The sequence below is a fragment of the Aethalodelphis obliquidens genome, unplaced genomic scaffold (genome assembly GCF_003676395.1).
Source record: "Aethalodelphis obliquidens isolate GAN/ISIS:26980383/991018 unplaced genomic scaffold, ASM367639v1 scaffold77, whole genome shotgun sequence".
NCBI classification, from domain to species: domain Eukaryota; kingdom Metazoa; phylum Chordata; class Mammalia; order Artiodactyla; family Delphinidae; genus Aethalodelphis; species Aethalodelphis obliquidens.
This window is the reverse complement of record NW_020838021.1, coordinates 142,559-156,523: the sequence shown is the minus strand read 5'-3', so window position 1 is coordinate 156,523 and position 13,965 is coordinate 142,559. Positions and strand designations below refer to the sequence as shown.

General features: G+C 50.0%; 1 protein-coding gene across 8 annotated transcripts in view; it reads right to left on the bottom strand.

The window, feature by feature from the left end:
• Nucleotides 1–13,965, bottom strand: part of ELF4 (E74 like ETS transcription factor 4) — a 38,883-nt gene that overhangs the window by 24,685 nt on the left and 233 nt on the right. For 3 of the 8 annotated variants that reach the window (XM_027092365.1, XM_027092366.1, XM_027092363.1), the window contains exon 1: nt 13,686–13,872. The exons of 3 other annotated variants lie outside the window; for them this stretch is intronic. The gene's annotated coding sequence lies outside the window, so the exon portion shown is untranslated. Of the gene's footprint in view, nt 1–13,685; nt 13,873–13,965 lie in introns of those variants that run through there. 2 more of the 8 variants (XM_027092360.1, XM_027092357.1) reach the window with 1 other exon arrangement.

Here is a 13,965-nt window from a genome sequence, read left to right as displayed (position 1 = left end):
AGAGGATTCCACTGCTGAGTTTCTCTATGGGGGGGGGGTAGCTGGTCCTGATTTCACTCCCCCCCACCGCCCCTGCCCACCAGCAGTGCTAGGTGGTAGAATAACCCATAATAGAGACCCATTGATCATGTCCTTTGGAGATGTCAGGAATCAGGTTCTTGGCCTGGCCCCTAGGCAGCCCCACCGCGTGCTAAGCTTGCCTCCGTGGTGGAGGGAATGACTGCTGATGGCCACCAGTCTAGTCCCCACTGGACAGGATGTTTCCACATCAAGCCCCACTTCCTGCAGCTAGGCCTGGGCTCCGGTTTCCCCCTTCTCTTGCCATGTGGTTGCCTGCCCTCTGCCCCCTCCCCTTGCTGGGTGTTTACAGGCTGCCTTATCAGCCTGGGGAATCTGGGCCTCACCCAGTCGGCTGCCCTGCCCCGCCCGGCACAGCCAGCCTGCCCAGGGCCCTACCTGCTGTGGTTTCGTCACTCCAGGCAGGCACCCCTACACCCCTCGCAGGCAGGGGCTGTGGATGAGAGCTTGCTGCCTGCCGGAGTGAGCTGAATATTCATAGCGCGTCGTCCACCTTGTACAAGCTGGGGGAGGGTATGCCCTCTTTCTACATTGTCACTGTCTCTATCTGCAGGCTCTCGGGACAGAAATGAGGTGCTCGGGCTGCTGAGGAGGCTAACTTCGGCCTGGAGAGCCTCGACGGCTCTTCTGTTCTCAGCCACAAAGAGGTGAGCAGGGGGCTGGGGGCGCAGCAGTAGGCTGGAAGGCTCTGAGTGTACAGACAGTTGGTTGTTTTTTTTTTTAACTGCAGAGTACTGTAAACACCTCACGCTACAGGTGGGGCGGAATGAGGGGCTGCAGACTGAGTGTGGTGGAGGAGGGAAGGCTGGGGAATCCGTGGGCACAGCCTTCAGAGCCCAGACCTCAGAGCTTCCTGGGTCCCACGCTGTCTCCATCTCACCTTGGGATCTGGTCACCCACCCAAAGGCTACGATGAGGCCAGGGCCAACCACTGAGCAAGTCCGATGACTTCCCCTCAGAGCACAACAGCTTAGATTTTTCCATCAAATGAGTTTGAACTAAGGAAGGGGACAGGAATGGGGACAGTGGGCAAATAAACATGCAGGAGGTGATGGATTTCCCTTCCAGCACTTTGGGCTAATACCTCGAAAGTTCATGTTCTGACCTGTTCCTAGACGGGTCCCACAGGGACAGGGCTTGCTTGCCAAAGCTGACCAATCCCCAGAGCAGGAATCAAAGCCACAGTCCAAACCTGCTCATCTTCCAGGGGCTTCCATTTTGTTCACTGAGAAATCAATTAAAATATGCTCAGGCAGTAGACCGCGGCATCACACTACAGATAAAATGCCATACTTCAAAGAAATTTTATACAGCTGTGTCTTTCTAGGTCTCTAAGATACAATTCAATAGTTTGGGGCGCTTGGGTGGGAAAGTTTGGAAAAACTCTGCTCAGGCAATTTTGCCATTAATGGGCTATGTAACCACAGGCATGCCATGTCACATGGCTCTCACAGCCTCGGGCTTCCCCCGCCCCCCTCCACCAGAGATTTCATGCTACTCAGAGCTTCTCACAAGCTTACTGACCCTAGTAGCAGTCAGGGCTCCGCAGGCCACCCCACCTCCCCAGAAATAACTTCCCACCACTCAGAAAAATCATAAACCATTTAGTGTTAATGTGTTAATGGGTGATACTGGGTTAATGTGTCACCTCTCTCCTCAGCACATTTTCATTTTAAAAGGCCATCCGGAGCTACCCTGCTTTAACCTAAGGAGTGGCTCCGGGGTTAATAGGGGTGCCAGTGAGCAAGGGAGGGTTTCTTGCTGACACCATTAGCCCTGGAGCGAGCCGGCCTTCCCCATCTACTCCCCATGCCTGTGGTCTCTGTTGGGAAGCTGTATAGAGGGGATGTGAAAGTCTTTGAAAAGCTAGCCAGGCCTGGTGCAGCAGAAAGCCCACTTGACTGGGCATGAGGAAGAGTAAGTTCCAGTCATGGCCCTGCCTCTGCCTAGCTCCTCCCCTAGCCTCTGAGCTGGCGCCTGCCCCTACTCCAGGGCACACATGTACATCTATGGCTGTGGCCACACCAGCCGTACTCGGCAGAGCTTTACAGTCCAAACTCATCTGCTTGCTTTCCAAAGGTCTTTCACAGTCTGACCCCACCCTACCTACTCAGCCTCGTTTCCCATGATTTCCCAACTCAAGCCTGGGCTTCAAGCCCAGTGGTCTCCTCACGGTCCCCTGAGGGAACATTCCAGGCTCATTCACGGAGTTTCTCAGGCCTGCCAGGCCCTTGCTGCTCTGTTTTGGTTAATCAAATAGTGCCCATCTAGCAAGGTCCCAACCAAGTTCCCCAGATCCATGGAGCTGGTTGTGCCCTGATAACGAGAGTCCACACCAATGGAGGAGCCCCCTTCTAAACTCCCATAGCCCTTAAATTTGACCACAAGATCTCTTAATCCCACGCAATCTTGAATTGCTCTTTATTTCATGTGTATGTCTTATTTCCCCATCAGGTGGTAAAATCCATGGGATCAAGGTCTATTTAATCTTCTCCTGACTCTAACAAACACAGGTCTGGGCATTCATGAACTAAGTCTGTGTAAATTCTCAGCCCAAGTGAGATCTCTAGAAAAGAGACCCCGAATCCTGATAGATCTGAGGGCTACAGTCTAGGGGTGGGGATAGGGATAGAATTAGGGGGCAAAGGTCTCCAGGCTCAAACATTACTAGTCTTCTCTTGCTCCAGGCCTCTACTAAGGAAAACACCTACCAGCTAGAGTCATTTATTCCAAACAGCATCAAGAAGGCGGTTGATGATCAATCAGGTCATCATCAAAGCATTCTCTCTTTGTACAAAACCACAGTGTTTCTACCTGGTGAATATTGGGTGCTGCTCTGATCACTGGACCCTTGGGAAAGACTTCATGATGCTGGATCAGTTATAAGAGCTAAAGTGGTTCAAGAGAATGCGGTGTGAGGATAACTTTTTTTTTTTAAGAGGTCTTTTGTTGGCTAGATAGACAAGGTTGAAAAGGGATATGACTGTCATCTAGAAAATGATGTATGGAGCAGATAATGATGGAACCCTGCACCAAAAATAGGTTATAGGGCTTCTCTGGTGGCGCAGTGGTTGAGAGTCCGCCTGCCGATGCAGGGGACACAGGTTCATGCCCCGGTCTGCGAAGATCCCACATGCCATGGAGCGGCTGGGCCCATGAGCCGTGGCCACTGAGCCTGAGCGTCCAGAGCCTGTGCTCTGCAACGGGAGAGGCCACAGCAGTGAGAGGCCCGCATATCAAAAAAAAAAGGGTTATAAACGAAGGGCAAATAATAAATAGTTCTATTTTGCAAACGCATAGTAAAGTTAAGAAACTCTTTACTGAAGAATATCAATGAGGGACTCCCCTGGTGGTCCAGTGGTTAAGAATCCGCCTTCCAATGCAGGGGATGTGGGTTTGATTCCTGGTCGGGGAACTAAGATCCCCCATGTCGCGGGACAACTAAGCCCACGTGCCGAAACTACTGAGCCCTCGTGCCTCAACTAGAGGGCCGGTATGCCACAAACTATGGAGCCCACGTGCTCTGGAGCCCGTGAGCCACAGCTACAGAGAAGCCAGCGTGCCACAACTAAGATCCCGCATGCTGCAACTAAGACCTGACATGGCCAAAAATAAATAAATAAATAAATATATTTTTAAAAGAACGAGTTAAAAATAAAAGAATATCGGGGCTTCCCTGGGGGCACAGTGGTTGAGAGTCCACCTGCCGACGCAGGGGACACGGGTTCGTGCCCCGGTCCGGGAAGATCCCACATGCCGCGGAGCGGCTGGGCCCGTGAGCCATGGCTGCTGAGCCTGCGCGTCTGGAGCCTGTGCTCCGCAATGGGAGAGGCCACAACAGTGAGAGGCCCACGTACCGCTAAAAAAAAATATATATATATATTGGACTTCCCTGGTGCCACAGTGGGTTAAGAATCCGTCTGCCAATGCAGGGAACAGGGGTTCAACCCTTGGTCCGGGAAGATCCCACATGCCGCGGAGCAACTAAGCCCATGGGCCACAACTACTGAGCCCGCGCGCCTAGAGCCTGTGCTCCACAATAAGAGAAGCCACTGCAATGATAAGCCTGCATACTGCAATGAAGCCCCCGCTCGCTGCAACTAGAGAAAGCCCATGCACAGCAGCGAAGACCCAACACGGCCAAAAATAAATGAAAAAAGAAAAAGAATATCAGTGAAGAGATTAAGCATCTTCTAAAATGACAGTAACATTAGGGTCATCCATGATTATAAAATAAGATCACAAAAGCACAGCCAAACATATCTGCTATAACAGTTAATGTAAATAGAATAAATGCAAGTATTAAAAAAAGATATTATAAATAAGCCATAAGGATATATTGTAAAGCACAGGGAATATAGCCAACATTTTATAATAACTCTAAATAGAGTATAACCTTTAAAAATTGTGAATCACTGTGTTGTACACCTGAAACTTATATGATATTGTAAATCAACTATATGTCAATTAAAAAATGATACTGACAATCTGATTCTAAAATTTACATGGAGTTGCAAACAACTTAAAATAGGCAAGAACAACTTTGATAAAGAACAAAGTTGGAGGGCTAATACTACCTGATTTTAAGAATGATTATAAAGCTACAGTAATCAAAACAATTGGTATTAGCATAAGGATAAACAAATAGATCAATCAACAGAACAGAATATAGAGTCCAGAAATAAACCTATATATAAGGACAACTGTAACAGACTAACAATAACTTTTTCAACAAGTGGTGCTGGAATAACTGGATATCCATATGTAAAAAGAAGAAAATGAATTTGGATTTGTACCACTCAGCATAGAGAAAAATTAACTCGAAATTGATCGAAGACCAAATGTAAAACCTAAAACTACAAAACTTCTAAAAGAAACCATAAGACAAAAATATCTATGGCCTGAGGCTAGGTGAAGCATTCCAAGATACAACACCAAAAGCATGATCCATAAAAGTAAAAACTGATTGGTTAGACTTGAAAACTTCTGCTCTTCAAAAGACACTATGGGACTTCCCTGGTGGCGCAGTGGTTAAGAATCCACCTGCCAATGCAGGGGACACGGGTTTGAGCCCTGGTTTGGGAAGATCCCACATGCCGCAGAGCAGCTAAGCCCGTGTGCCACAACTCCTGAGCCTGTGCTCTAGAGCCCATGTGCCACAGCTACTGAGCCCATGTGCCACAACTACTGTAGCCTGTGCGCCTAGAGCCCGTGCTCCGCAACAAGAGAAGCTACCACAATGAGAAGCCCATGCACCACAACGGAGAGTAGCCCCCGCTCACTGCAACTAGAGAAAGCCCACAGCAATGAACACCCAATGCAGCCAAAAATAAACAAACAAACAAGTAAATAAATGTAGTAGTAATATTCTAAAAAAAAAGACACTATGACTCTGAAGGCATGTCTACATTAATAATAACTTAAAAAAATTCTTCTAGCTCATTCTAATCACTAAATGGCAAGGATTTTATGTGGCTATTTTTTGTCTTCAATAAAAAATTTAACCCCCCCCAAAAAAAAGACACTATGAAGAGAATGAAAAGACAAGGCACATACTCAGACAAAATCTTTGTCAAGCATGTATCTGATAAAGGTCTTATATTTAGAATATATACAGATTTCTCAAAACTCAACTACAAGAAAACAAACAAGTCAATTTAAAAATGGGCCAAAGTTTTGAACAGACACCTCACCAAAGTAGATATATTGGTGACAAATAAGTACATGAAAAGATGTTCAATTCATCAGTCATTAGGGCAATACAAATTAAAACTACAGTGAGATACAACTGCACACCCATTAGAATGGGTAAAATTTTAAGACTGCCCACACCAAATGTTGACAAGGATGTGGAGCAACTGAAACTCTAATACACAGCTGGTGGGAATGTAAAATGGTACAATGACTTTGGAAAACAGATTGATAGTTTCTTAAAAAGTTGAACCTACAACTACTGAATGATCCAGTCATTCCACTCCTAGGTATTTGACCAATAGAAAAAGACACATATAGCTATAGAAAGATTTGTACAAAGATGCTCACTGCAGCGTTTTTTGTAATAGCCAAAAAGTAGAAAAAATCAAAACCACCAGATGTCCACCAAGCGATGAATAGATCAACAATATATGGTATATCCATTCAACAGAATTCTACTTAGCAGTAAAAGGGAGTGAAATACTGATATAGACAACAACATGGATGGATCTTAAAATAAATATGCTGAATGAAAGAAGCCATACAAGGAGAGAGTACATCCTATATGATTCCACGTATATAAAACTCTAGAAAATGCAAACTATTACACTGAGTAGTGAATAAGCCCTAGAACTCTAATGCACAGTGTAGGGAATGTAGACAGCAATATTGTATTAACAACCATCAAACTTGCTAAGAGACTAGAACTTAATTATTCCAATCACTAAATAGAAAGGATAATTATGCAACATGATAGAGGTGCTAATTATCACTACAATGGCAACCGCATTACAACATATAAACATATCAAATTACCATGGTGTACACCTTAACTTTACACAATGTTATATGTCAAATACAGACGGTCCCCAACTTAATGATGGTTCAACTTATGATTTTTCAACTTTACGACGGTGCGAAAACGATACATATTCAGTTGAAACTGTACTTCAAATTCTGAACTTTGATCTTTTCCCGGGCTAGTGATATGTGATGCTGGGCAGTGGCAGTGGCAGCCACCACATCGCCCAGTCAGCCACGCATTCACGAGGGTAAACAACCAACAGACTTACAACCATTCTGTACGCAGACAACCATTCTGTTTTTCACTTTCAGTACATTATTCAATAAATTACATGAGATATTCAACACTTTATCATGAAATAAGCTTTGCGTTAGATGATTTTGCCCAACTGTATGCTAATAAGTGTTCTGAGCATGTTTAAGACGGTAGGCTAGGCTAAGCTATGGTGCTCAGTAGGTTAGGTGTAATTGATGTATTTTCAGCGTAAGATAGTTTCAACTTCTGACGGGTTTATCAGGATGTAACCTCATCATAAGTCAATGAAGATTTGTACATTTCAATTAAAAAATGAATACTAACTGATAGTCACAGAAAGCAGATAAGTGGTTGCTCAGGATGAGAAGGAGGGATTGCCAAGGGGCACAAGGAAACTTTTGGGGGTGACTAGTTTCACGAGTATATACATATGTCAAATATTATCAAATCGTACGCTTTAAATATGTGCAGTTTATTGTATGTCAATATTGCCTCAATAAAACTGTTCAATAAAAAGAAAGAAAAAGGTCCCCAGGTTGGGTAAAATGACAACAGCAGCATTTACTCTGTAATTTTAGCAGAAGTAATATTACTGCGTAATTTAACTATGCAATAGTATCAATATACGAGAGCAGTGAAGACAAGAGGCAAGAACACGCATGCTCTCCTAGAAAACACATTCCTTGATGCCACCAGTGGAGACAAATTCTGAACCCTGGAACGTACTGATTTGTTGTTTTATCTTTTGCTCCTGCTCCTGCCGTTGTTATTGTCCCACTGAGCCTGGAAGGCCCCTAGAGCACAGCCAATGCGCTCTCTTTCCTCTTTTGAAAGGCCATCTGCCCTCTCACTTCCAGGAGACCTTCCCCAATTAAGTTAAGGAGGGAGAAGAATGATCTTCCTCTAGGCAAGCCCTCCTCGAACCCACCATCACCTAATCTACAAACCTTAAGTGCCACAGGCTGGCTGGTACTTCAGCTCCCGCCCGCTCTGAGGCTAAGTGCATGTGTGTTACTAGAGCTCCAGAATTGGGTTTAGATTCTTCAGAGCAGGGGCCTGGGCCTGCTGTGTGTGTTTTTTTTTTTTTTTTTTTTTTTTAGGATCAGGGTGGCGCCAAGAAAGTGGTCACCTAATGAGACAGGTGTTTTCTGTGCATGGATTCTCACAGAATCAGCAGAGCTGAACTAGCCTCTCTTATCCTCTGGGGGCATTATGGGAAAAAGACAGATTATCTCCTAAATCTATGTCTTAAGTACCTCCTTGTTATCAGGTCATCAGGAATTTGGGGAGGTTAAGACTAATTGCCCACTCTCCCATCCCCCATCCCATCACATCCCCCAAGGCCTACGGGTGGGGACCAAGGGACTGAGTGAAGTGGCTCAGGGGTGGTCCAAGGGTGGTCCAGGGCCTCCTGCCCTTGTGGGTGGTCACAGGCTTCTCAAGCAAACAAAATCCACTTGCTAGCAGATGGAACCTCCAAGTTACTTTCTGGGAGGCCTTTGGAATGGGAGTGGCCCCCAGCCCCCCAGGAACTCTTCTGGGCAAAGGCAGTGTCCCAGCTCCAACCCAACGCCTCTGGGCATGAGCGAAAGGAGGCAGAAAGTGAGCAGTGGTTGGCCGGTCGGCTCCCAGAATTCTACATTCAGTAGGGTAATAACAACAAACTGATGATTGCTAAATACTTGCCAGGGATGGAACATGAGGTCTTCTCTCAAAGGAACTAACTCACTTGTATTCCTACAGAGAACGAACCTTGAGATGAAGTGGTGAAGAGATAAAGATGGCAATGTTAATAAAAATGTTAAAGACTTGATTTTTACTCTTCACTACAGCACTGCCTGCCACTCAGATTTTAACACACACACACACACACACACACACACACACACACACACAATCTTCTTCCACATCCCTTCCTTATTCTGTGTGACAGCAGAGTTAACAAAAAGTTAGCAGAAAGATGTGGAAAATCTCCCTGTTGGTTTTATGAATGGGCATTGTGTGCCCTGCCAGCACTGCCAGAGAAGCAGTTGATCCCTGGAGCCTGGCAAAGTCAAAGGTGTGGGAGGAGGAAATGATAAGAACAACATCAACAATAATAGTAAGAGCCACAGAATAATAGCAGCTAACACTTACTGGGTGGTTACCATGTGCCAGGCACCATGCTGAGTGCTTTACAGGCATTATCTCATTTAATCCTCACTCAAACCCTGGGAAGTGGGTTCTGAGACTCAGAGTGGTTATGTGACTAGTCCATAGTCACACAGCCAGTAAGTGATAGGTCTGGGATATGAACGCAGAGAGCCTGTGCTCTTCCTCCTCCGGATAATACCGGGCTCGAGAAGAATACTGAGTTAGACTGGAAGAGGAAGGGAGCTTCGGGAAGGGCAGGTGGAGTGAGAAGTGGAAAGTACCAGCACTGGGACAAGAAGGGGGTCCCTCGAGAAGATGGGAACCTAGGGCAAAGTTTCCTCAATCTGGGCAAGCTGTTTAACCTCTTGCTTCTTGTTGGTCTGGCTGAGAAATGTTCTGGCACTTTCCCTCGCAGATCCTCCTGCATGAAACACCCCTCCCTGCTCTGCTTGACCCTCCTCACCACCCTGGGAGAAGGCTGGGTGGGGTCTCTTTGCCAAGTAACTCACGTTAGGACACAATTTCCCGGGCCAAAAAGTCAGGGCACTCTGGTGTGTCTGTGGTTTTGCAATGTGCTGGGGAGGGTGCAGGGCAAGAGGGCAGTGAGAGAGGAAAACTGATGCATGGCGGGGGCGGTATGTGTGTGTCCAGGTGTTTTTATCCAATTAAATCCAACAAGGACCAAGTCCCCCTCCACATCCAGGCATGGGAGATGCAGAAGTCCCAGAACAAATACATGGCTAGTCCTCGCCCTTCCCCAGGGAGTCTGGACAGAAACATGTGGGACATTTTAGTTCTCGGCTGGCTGAGAAAATGAAAATCTCTATCCTCTACCTGAACCTCTGGGCTTCCAGAGCAATCCCAGGACCCTGGGGAAAGATGGGACTCAACCAGCCCATGCCTGCAGTAACACCTGTGGCGGGGCAGTTTTCCTGTCCCTTTGGTGCCCTCTGCCTCTCTTTTTCCCCTCTCCCCTCCAGGGCCTCTGCATGGGCGGTGGAGGGGATGGGGGAGGCGGGAGATCAACATGAAATCCCCTCAGCTTGTGGGGCGGGAAAGCCTGGCCAACCTTTGTGTTTTATCAATCCGTCCTGGGGGCGCTGGGCTCCCCACCTGGGCCATCCACTTTGCATCTCCCAGGATGCAGACTGGGGTTTGCACCGAGCCACCCACACTGGCTGACCTGGTCTTTTATGTGACATGCATTCGCCAAACAATTATAGAGGCTTTGAAGGTCAGCCTGTGGCCAGGAAAGAGAGAGAAAGGCGTCTTCTCTCCCTTTTCTGCCTAGCCCAATCTCCCCCGCACCACCCTGCCCCCTTCAAGGTCTAGCTCAGAGCCGAGGCCCTCACAAAGCCTTCCCTCCCTCCTCCAACTGCTGCTGACCTCAGAGCCCCGGCCGCCTCTGGCCCCTGCTCCAAGGAGCACAATTAGCACCTGACCAGCCGCTGGCCTCGCCTCTGCTTGTATCAGTGTCTTAGTCATCTCTCCCACCCCACCCCCTTCGCTCGTCTCCCCTACAGCACCTAGCACAGGTTGGGCACACAGTAGGTGTTAATAAATATCCTTTGAATTGAAACTCAGCGGCCCCTATGAGGTCAGAACCGTCATAAGCACCCCGACCAGCAGTTCCTTGGCAACCAGCGCTGGGGTCCGAGCTATAGGGCATTAGCGGTGCGGCTGCTATTACAGGCCATGCAAGACTCAGCGGCCAGAGATTTGCAGGCAGGTTGGTGTTGATGAGAAAAGCCCCTGACCCCTAGGAAAGCGCCCATGGGATTCTGGGTACCTCGGATGAGTTTCCTCTCTCCCCTGCAGAACTAGTTTTCAGTCTGAGAACCACAAAGGGAATAAATTGGCAGTGAATCCAGAAACCTCTTTGCAGCTTAGAAATCCTGGAGAGAGAAGCAAGCCTGCGTTGGGGTCAGGCCCAAGCTTGAGGGGAGAAGGCTGCCCAAGGCCCTTCCAAGCTTGGTGGGGGACCTCCGGGAGGTGCTGGGGGCATGGCAGGCAGAGGGGCTAGAGGGGAGTCTGGGGGTGGCCCTAAGTAACGCCGTCCTGTCCTGCAAACCAACAAATCACACCACTGAATGCTTGCCACCTGCAGCCCACACAGGAATTGGGTCTCCCCCTCCCTCTCATTCACCCAAATCCCAGGGCAGGCCTCTGTCCAGGGGTGGTGTCCTGACCAGAGCCCAGCCAGTGTCCCCAGACAAGGAGAAGCCTCCAAGTCTGAGGTACCTGGCTCCCCACACTGGCTTTGAATTAGGGATTCGAGCCCGGCTTCAAATTTTGGTTATTTATATAGATGACCTAGCCACCCTCTCTGGCCCCCTCCCACACTCCCCACCCTGACTCTGGCCCATGCCAGAAGGTACACACAGTCCCGGAAGACAGGCGGTGCCTTCTTCACCTCTGTATTTCCCTCACTGCCCGTTCGCTGATGCCTAGTACTGGGACTGGTTCTCAGCAAATGTGCGCTGAGTTGAATCTGAGTTTTAGGCACCGTCTAAGACAATACCATAAGGCCCGCTTGCGCTTACCATGTGCCGTGCACTGTTCTAATAATAAGCAGCTTATGTGTATTGATGTATTTCACCCTTAGCAAAACTTTATGAGGTAGGTCTGATTTGACAAATGAGGAAACTGAGGCACACAATTGACTGGGATCACACAGTTAGTAAATAACAGAGCTGGGATATAAACCCAGACAGTCTGGCTCTAGGGATGGGAGGGAAAATGAAAAAGTTGAGGGGTGAGGGGTGAGGCTCGCAAGGACCAAGGCCAAACTTCGGTGCAGAGCTTTCCCTGGGAAAGCAACCCCCTCAGCCTGCGTCTGGCTGGGCCTCTCAGGGAGGCCCTGAATTTTGCAGGCTAGGGATATTTTGGACATCCTATTAATCAGGCCCCTGAATGACGGACCACAGCACCCTCGTTTTTAGATTCCCATGTAGGACAGAGGAGACAGACGCTGCTGTCCCACCACTTAGCTCAAGGCAGGGGGAGGGCTGCTTTCAGGCCTCCAGTTTGTCCAGGGGTGGGCGCCAGTTCCTGAGCAACCACCGAGCAAACAGTGCAGCAGTGGGAGGAATGCCAGACATAGTTGCAAACAAGCCACTCCTTCGGCTCACAGCTAGAGGCTGGGTGAGGGTGGCAACGTGGAGCCTGCTCAACGACCCCCACCCCTGCAACTCACACCTCCCAGGCTTTGAACCCAGAGACAACCACTTGCAAGGCAGCCTCTTCCCCACACTGGCCAGGATAGGAAGTCCTCCAGGATAGTTAATTCCTCCACTTAACTCAAGATAGCTCCCCGTTATCTGTTACTGCTGTGGGTCTACTGAATTAATGGCTGAGAAAGTGCCTTATAATCGGTAAAACCCTACATAACTAACCGCGAGGAGGAATCTGCATTCTTGCCGTGCAAACGTGACCCTGAGCATTTTCAGTGCCAAAGTGTCCTGTCTCCCCAGAGGAGAGAGTTAGATCTGATCCCTTCACCTCCCCCCCTCCAACCTGGCACTCAGGCCAGGGGTCAGCTCGCAGTGGGTGAGTCCCTGATGGGTGTGCCCACCAGCTGTTGGGGCCAAGCAGTGGTGGCTCTGGCCCTGGGGTGGTGACCTCACTTCCGCTCCTACCTCCCCAGCACTCCTCCCATATGAGGCCCCACCAGGCCAAAATCGAGAAGTTCAAGGTTAACTGATCCTCCCCACTTTAAGAGCTAATTAAAATGATTAGCCACAATGAACCGCCAAACATTAACCATAAGAAGCTGCAGGACCAGACAGGCCTCTATCTCGGGCAGAAGGATGAGGGGCAGGAATCAAACGGCCATCAAATCCCATGGCTGGCGTGTGGGGGGTGGGCAGCCGGGGAGAACCTGGCCGAGGCGCGGAGCCAATGGGGTCAGGAGGTGACTCTGGTCAGGAAGGCCGTGTAGTGAGGGAAGGGCGGCAGACTTCGGGTGCGACGGAGGGACCGGGAATCCATAAAGCCGCCGCCTCAGCAGTCTCCAAAAGCAAGGCGCTGTCGGCAGGGGACCCCGCGCTGCGCGGCTGCTGAGTCCCCGTGCCGGCAGCAGAGGAGGGAACAGAGAGGCGGGAGAGCCCGGGAGAGCGGGAACACGGGAGCGGGAAGGCTGGCGGCCGGCTCACACCGAAACTCTGGCCCCTGACGAGAGAGGTCTCTATTTTGGCGACCCAGTTATCCAAGTCATAGGTTCATAGGTGTGTGTGTGTGTGTGTGTGTGTGTGTGTGTGTGCGCGTGTGCGTGTGTGTGTGTGTGTGGAGAGAGGGAGAGAAAGAGAGTGTGTGTGTGTGTTACCCTAAGGCGCCTGGTCCCAGAAGCCCTAGAGGCCGCCAGATCAATCTAGCAGCCCCGCCAGTGAGGCCCAACCTCCTGCCCTCGGGCACCGAGCTGTTGGGGCGGGCTGTCACGATAGGCCCAGTCACGGACCCCGGGCTGCCTGGGGAGAAGGCAAACCGGCCCCCACCCCGACTCAGGAAATCGACTCAGCTTCTAACCCAGGATCCGTGGTCCGGGTTCCACAACGCACACGCGGTGGGGCGAGGCAAGGGCGGGACTCAACACGCCGCCGCTCTCCCACCCTTCCCTGGGCCCCAAGCCCCTACGCTCCGGGGCCCAGGCGTCCCCTATCCCGCCCTCAGGCAAACTTTCTGAGGTCCCCGAAGGCTCAGAAAACCGGCGCCATCGACGTACCTGCCGCCGAAGGGGCTCGGTAGCGGGGCCGGGGTCGATCGCCGCGGTCCCCTCCCCGCTCTGAGGGCCGAGACGCGGGTCCCCAGCCCGGCCAGCTCGCTTTCTCCCCTCGGAAGCCGGGCCGGGCGAGTGGCGCCGATACCTCGGCGCCGGCGAAAGGAGAAGTGGAAGTTGAGCGCGGCGCCCGGTCGGTCCCCGCGCCCGCCGGGGCCACCGTCCCCCTCCCTCCCTCCCTCCCTCCCTCCTCTCCTCCCTGCCCGCCTGCCCCCGCGGCCCCGCG